The sequence below is a fragment of the Phocoena sinus genome, chromosome 3 (genome assembly GCF_008692025.1).
Source record: "Phocoena sinus isolate mPhoSin1 chromosome 3, mPhoSin1.pri, whole genome shotgun sequence".
NCBI classification, from domain to species: domain Eukaryota; kingdom Metazoa; phylum Chordata; class Mammalia; order Artiodactyla; family Phocoenidae; genus Phocoena; species Phocoena sinus.
Genome location: NC_045765.1, coordinates 59326433 through 59333164, shown reverse-complemented (window position 1 = coordinate 59333164; position 6732 = coordinate 59326433).

Genomic DNA, 6732 nt, shown 5'->3' with positions numbered 1-6732 from the left:
CCATAACAAAATTCTATAGCCTGGATGGCTTAAACAACAAACTTTTATTTCTCATAATTCTGGAGACTGAAAATTCCAAGATCAAGGTGTCAACAGATTTAACACCTGGTGAGGGCCCTTTTCCTGGTCTGCACACCTACTTGCTGTATCCTCACATGGTGAAAACAGAGAAGGTTCTTGTCTCTTCCTCTTCTCCTATGGGTACCAATCTCACCATGGGAGCTCCATTCATGTCACCTCGTCTAAACCTAATTACCTCCCAAAGGCCCTACCTCCGATACCATCACACTGGGGAATAGGGCTTCAATACATGCATCAGGAGGAGACACAAACATTCAGTCCACAGCTCACAAGTTTTCGTATGTTGTATTTTCATTATTATTCAGATAGTTTCTCCTCTCTATTGTGATATTCTTTGAGCCATGATTTATTTAGAAGTATATTGCTTAATTTCCAAACATTTGAGTATTTTCTAGTTTGTTGTTATTGATTTTTAGCTTAATTCTACTGTGGTTAGAGAATATCTTCTGTATGATTTCAGTTCTTTGAAATTTGCTTTATGTCTCAACACATGCTCAATTTTGGCAAGTGTTCATATACACTTGAAAAGAAGGTACAGTCAACCCTTGAACAACCAAGGGGTTAGGAGCACCCACTCCGCATGCAGTCAAAAATCCAAGTATAACCTTACAGTCAGCCCTCCATATTCACAGTTCCACATCCTTGGATTCAACCAACCATGAATTGTGTAGTACTGTACTATACAGTAGGTGAAAAAAATCCACATATAAGTGGACCCAAGCAGTTCAAACTATGTTGTTCAAGGGTCAATTGTGTACTCAATCTCTCACTGTTTAGAGGTGGTAGTATGTATGTTATAGGTCAACTTTTTTTTTTTTTTTTTTTGCTGTACGTGGGCCTCTCACTGTTGTGGCCTCTCCCGTTGCGGAGCACAGGCTCCGGACGCGCAGGCTTAGTGGCCACGGCTCATGGGCCCAGCCGCTCCGCGGCATGTGGGATCTTCCCGGACCGGGGCACAAACCCATGTCCCCTGCATCGGCAGGCGGACTCTCAACCACTGTGCCACCAGGGAAGCCCAACATTTTTTATTTTATAGCTCGATTCTTTTAAATCCTGATTTTTTTCCTGCTTGTTCTATCAGTTGCTGAGAGAAGTGTATTTAATTCCCCTACTGTAGTTATAGATCTGTCTTTTTCCTTTTTAGTTTTATCTAATTTTGCTTTTTATATTTTGAGCCTCTGTTATGAAGTGCATACAAATTTGGAATTGTTATATATTTCTGGTGGATTGACCCTTTTAATATACATAATCCCTCTTTATCTCCAATAATACTTTGTTTTGAAGTCTACTTAGCTACACCAGTTTTCTTTTAGTTACTGTTTGAATTGAATGTCTTTTTCCATCTCCATGTTTTAATAATTTTGTATGCTTATAATTAAAGTATATTATTTAAAGAAACATTTGCTTAATGTTGTTGTTTCTAAACCTCCTCTAACTTAGACTTTTAATTGGAGCATTTTCTTCATTCATATTTAATGTTATAACTGATACTTAGGTTTCAGCATTACAACTTACTATTTATTTTCTATTTGTCCTACCTCTTTTATGTTCCATTTCCTTTCTTACTCTTTCATATTAAATATTTTTATTATTCTATTTTTCTTCTCTGTTGGTTGCTAAGTTACACATTCAGTTTCTATCATGTTGGTGATGAAACTAGAGATTCAACATGCATTTTTGATTTACTAAAATCTAATATAAATGAATATTTTAACAATTTCCCAGACAATACAAGGATTTTAGAACATCTTAACTCCATGTATCCCCATCCTTCTGCCTTTGAGCTATTGCTGTGTGTTTTAATTATGTACATGTTTTAATTATGTATGTAATCTAATTATATGTGTTTATGTTTATTAATATTTAATATGTATATGATTTAATTATAAGTGATGTTAAATACACGTTTATAATCCCACAAGACGTTATTATTATTCACGTTTTCACCAGAGAAAATTCATTTGGTTTAACCTATCTGTTTACTCTTTTCTTTTTAATAAAATTGTATTTTAGAATAGTTTTAGATTTACAGAAAAGTTGCAAAGATAGTACAGAGAGTTCCATATACCGTGCACCCACTTTTCCCTATTGGTAACAATTTACATTACTAAGGTACATTTGTAACAATTAAGGAGCCAACATTGGTACATAACTATTAACTAAACTGCATACTTTATTTGGTTTCCATTAGTTTTTCCCTAATGTTCCTCTTCTGTTCCAGGATACCACTCATATTTAGTCATCACGTCTCATCTGGTCTGTGATAGTAACAGATTTTCCTTGTTTTTGAAGACCTTGAGGGTTTTGAGAACTGGTGTTTTGTAGAGTTCAGTACACCCTCCCTTACACACGTTCTCCCTTCTGCTCTGCCCCACTCCCTTTCTTCCTCACTCCAGCTTCCCTGCAAGTGTGTTTCCTGGCAAAGTGGCAGCATGCAAGCTTTTGCCTCTGGCTCTGTCTTCTAGGAAATCTGGCCTAAGACCCTCTTATTCTAGGTAGTAGATCTTTTGAGATGCCCACTGAAAACCTGGGCCGTTCATCGTATCCTCTCCTGATTGGCAGGTCTCAGACTCCAATTTTTGTTCCTGCAACCTGGTGAGAGGCTGTCAAGAGTTCTTACTCAGCTTCTCAGCTGCCACTTTCTGATCAGCGCTTCAATCAAAAAGTCCAGGGACTTCCCCGGCAGTCCAGTGGTTAAGACTCTGTGCTCCCAATACAGGGGGCACAGGTTCGATCCCTGGTCAGGGAACTAAGATCCCACACACTGCATGGTACGGCAAAAAAAAAAAAAAAAAAAAGTCCAAACTTCTCAAGGAAAAGAGGGATGCCAAATATTGGGCTTAGATTCCTGGTTGCCCCTTCTCTCTGAGATCTTGCTTCTATAAATCTTTGGTTGCTCTTTAATGCCATTGAACAGTTTAAAAGATATATATATATATATATATATATATATATATATATATATTTCTGTCTTCTTTTCTAGTTATTTTCAGCTAGAAGCTTGGTCTGGAAAAAAGTTAGACCCCACCTCATCCCCCACCCATTCCAGGAAGCAGAACTCACAACCTTGGGTTTTAATAAGAAACCGCAGGGTATTGCTACAGAAACTGCTGTTTCCTTATAAACTCTTGCAGGCCCCAGGCCCAAGAGAAAACAAAATGGGACTCTGTCTCCTCATGTGCTTCTCCTTTTATATCTGTTTTTTTCCCTCAATGCCTCTTTTCTAACAGCTCTGCACATTTGTATGTTTTGGTGGAAGGTAGCTTCAGCACAGTTTTTCCTTACCTCGTGCAACAGGATATTTCAGCTAGAGAATTTTCAGACATGCAGGAAAATTACAGGCAGAGTTCGTCCTTAGAACAATTGCAAAGGAGATGGAGGTGGGGGACACATATCTGGAAGAAACTTTCCTCACTGTCCCCCACTACATCACGCAGAGACCTTCCACAATCCTGGTGTCAGCCTCCTGCCCCTTTCCATAGTTACTGACTCCATTTCTCCCTTTCATGAGGATTCAGTTATCATATGTGTATCAGCCATTATATAGTATTGCCCTCTGGTGGTACAGGACTGTTAGCCCTGTATTGAATGTGTCCGGAATGCTGCTGTTCTGAGCACTTTGTTAACAAAGAAGGAGACAGAACAATTAAAAAAAAAAAAAAAAAAAAAAAAAAAAGACTGACAACTCTCATATCTTATAATGAGTCTCCCCACCTTGACCTCTTGCCCTAACTCACCTGGGAAGCTGGTAAATGGTACCTATTACAACTGTTTCTGAATTAAAAGTCAATCGGTAACAGGCAAGAGGCCACTTTGGCTTCTCAGATTTTAAAAATTCTTTGGGGCTGGCTCTACATTGGGAAAATAGGGGTGATTTGGAGACCAGGATTTGCCTAATTTCAAAATGGTTCTTGTATTATTCAGGGTAGGCTGACTGCTGTAACAAACAAGCTATGCATTTCAATCCTTTACACAATACAGTTTATTTCTTGCTTGTGCAATGTCCCATCATAGGTTTTCCTGATGAGGCAACTTTTCTGCATGGCTCTCCTCCACATGATGTCACAGGGACCTGGGCTCCTTCTGTCTTACAGCTCTGCCCTCTTCTAGGACCCCAGAGAACTCTCCAGTTAGCCAGTAGATAGGAAAAGGTAATCAAGGGTTGTTCATGGGAGGGTTTATGGGCCAAACATGGAATCTGTATCCATTACTTCTACCCACTCTGGGTATTCCTTTGGCCAGAATCCAGTCACATGGCTGCCCCTATCTGCAAGGGAGGCTGGGAAGTATAGCCCAGTGCTTGCCCAGGAGGAAGAGGTAAATAATTTGTGAACAGCTACAAGTCTCTGTCACAAGTCTCATTTGTACGTGTATGTGTGTTTCTGCCTTCTGAAGAAAAAGTAAGAGGAATGTCTGTGCTTTTGCCAAAGAGCCCCTAAACCTTCTTGACTATTTCACTCCTCAGTTTTCTCAAACCCTGAGTTGACAGCAGCACTGGATATGGTTTGTTCAGGCTCTTAAGACTAGAAGGAAAATACTTTTCAGGGAAAACATGGACTATTTTCCTGGTACTGAGGGAAGTCTAATCAGCCACCATTGTTTTTATTTATTTCTTATTGAGGTAACATTGGTTTATAACATAATTTTCAGGTGTACAACACTGTATTCTACTTCTGTGTACCCTACAGTGTACTTACCACCAAAAATTTAGTTTCCATCCATCACCAAACAGTTGATCCCCTTTACTGATTTCCCCTCCTTCCTCCGTACCTGTTCTTCTGGTAACCACTACTCTATTCTCTGTATCCACGTTTTTTGTTTGTTTGTTTTTTTAGATTCCACCTATAAGTGAAATCATACAGTATTTGTCTTTCTCCATCTGACTTATTTCACTAAGCATAATACTCTCTAGGTTTATCCATGTTGTTGCAAATCAGCCCACATTATTTTTAAGTAAGCTTTTTATTGAAATTTGACGTAATATAAAAAATGACAGAAAAACCCATAAGTAATCAGCTCAATGAATTTTCACAGGGTCAATACAGCCATATGACTATCACCCAGATCAAGAAATAAAACATGAACATGACCACTATCTCAGAAGCTAACAAGTAAGGGTTCGGGGGGATTTCTTAGTGATGAAGGAATTCTAGGGGCACTAAGTTTGGGCTATGACACCTCCTCCTTTAAATGTAAGCTCCAAAGTTGAGGAGAAGATGAAGCAGCCTGGGTTCTGCCCCTACCCCCTTGATTCCAGCCATCTAAATTACCTTTGGCAGGTCACTTCCTCTCTCACAATCTCTTTCTCTATGCATACAACGCAAGGTTTAACTACCAAGCCATGAAGGTCTCTCAAGCTGGAACAATGAGGTTTTAGGACTTGCCAAAAATCCCAAGGGATGGGGTATGGTGGGGGAAATGCATGATGGACCTGGAAAGAATCCCTGGAGTAGAGAGATGCCCTACAAGCTGTCCCCAGGCCTGCTGGAAGCCCCTCCACTGAATTCTCCAGACTGGCGTCCTGGGAGCTGGTCACCACTGCTCTGTTACAGGCAGTGTCCACCCAGCTGGTATTCAATCTTTTTGCCTTAATCCAGCTGTGTGTATGCTGTGAGGGGCTGCCAGACCTTGGAGGGTCAGGGAGGTGTACACATAGCCAGGGGCTAAGGATTTCAGAATACGGACTTAGACAGACTTGGGTGCCAACTCTGACTTTACCACAGACTGACTGTGTGACCTCGGATGAGGCATTTAACCTCCCTGAGACTCAATCTCCTTATCTATGAAATTCAAAGGAGACACTCACCTACCTCAAAAGTTATTGTGTGGATGAAACGAGCTAATCTTTGTAAATATGCTTGGCATCATGCCTGGCATCTACGTGCTAGCATTAGTTGTGAGAACTGCCCTTCCATGCTAACCCTTCAACAAGGGTGCTGTAAATCTCCCCAGGCTGCAATGGCAGGGACTGAGGAACCTGTAGCCTGGAACAGAGATCTAGGAGGATATAGGTTTGCTCTGCAGCTAAGTCCAGACTAGTCACATTTACTTTCTCTTAACCACTTCCTCTGAACGCTCTCTCCACTGATACTTGAACAATTCATTTCTCATGACTGCCAGAGTAATTTTATCCGTAATAGTCTCCTGGCAATTTAATCTGAGATCTATAATAACCACCAATGTAATTATAATTAATAGGAACGCTTAGAATATGTAGAGTGCTTTTTCTCCTATATTCCCCAGAAAGCAGTGGGTAAGAACAGGCTTCATAGTCCTGCAATTTTAGGCTTAAGTAATGGCTCCACTACCTACTAGCTGTGTGACCTTGTACAACTGGCTTAACCTCTCTGGACACAACTGAAAAATGAGGAGGTGAGGCACCCTTATTCTCAATTCAACCCTCCTTCCTTGGAGAGCCTGGAAAGCTCCCCAGATACCCTTGCAACTAGAGTTTTGGATGGGAAGTAAGTCCCACTAGCTGGTGGTTCTCACGGGAGGTTTGGAGCTGAGGGAGGCCTCTTCCTCCTGCTGAGGCAAGCTTGGCTGTTGTGAGTTTAGAGGTGTTCAAGAAAGAGGGTCACCAGCTTCAGGCTGGGAGAGGTCATGTCACAGTAGCCATGGTGGCAGCTATAGCAGCTTCCTGATGTCTCA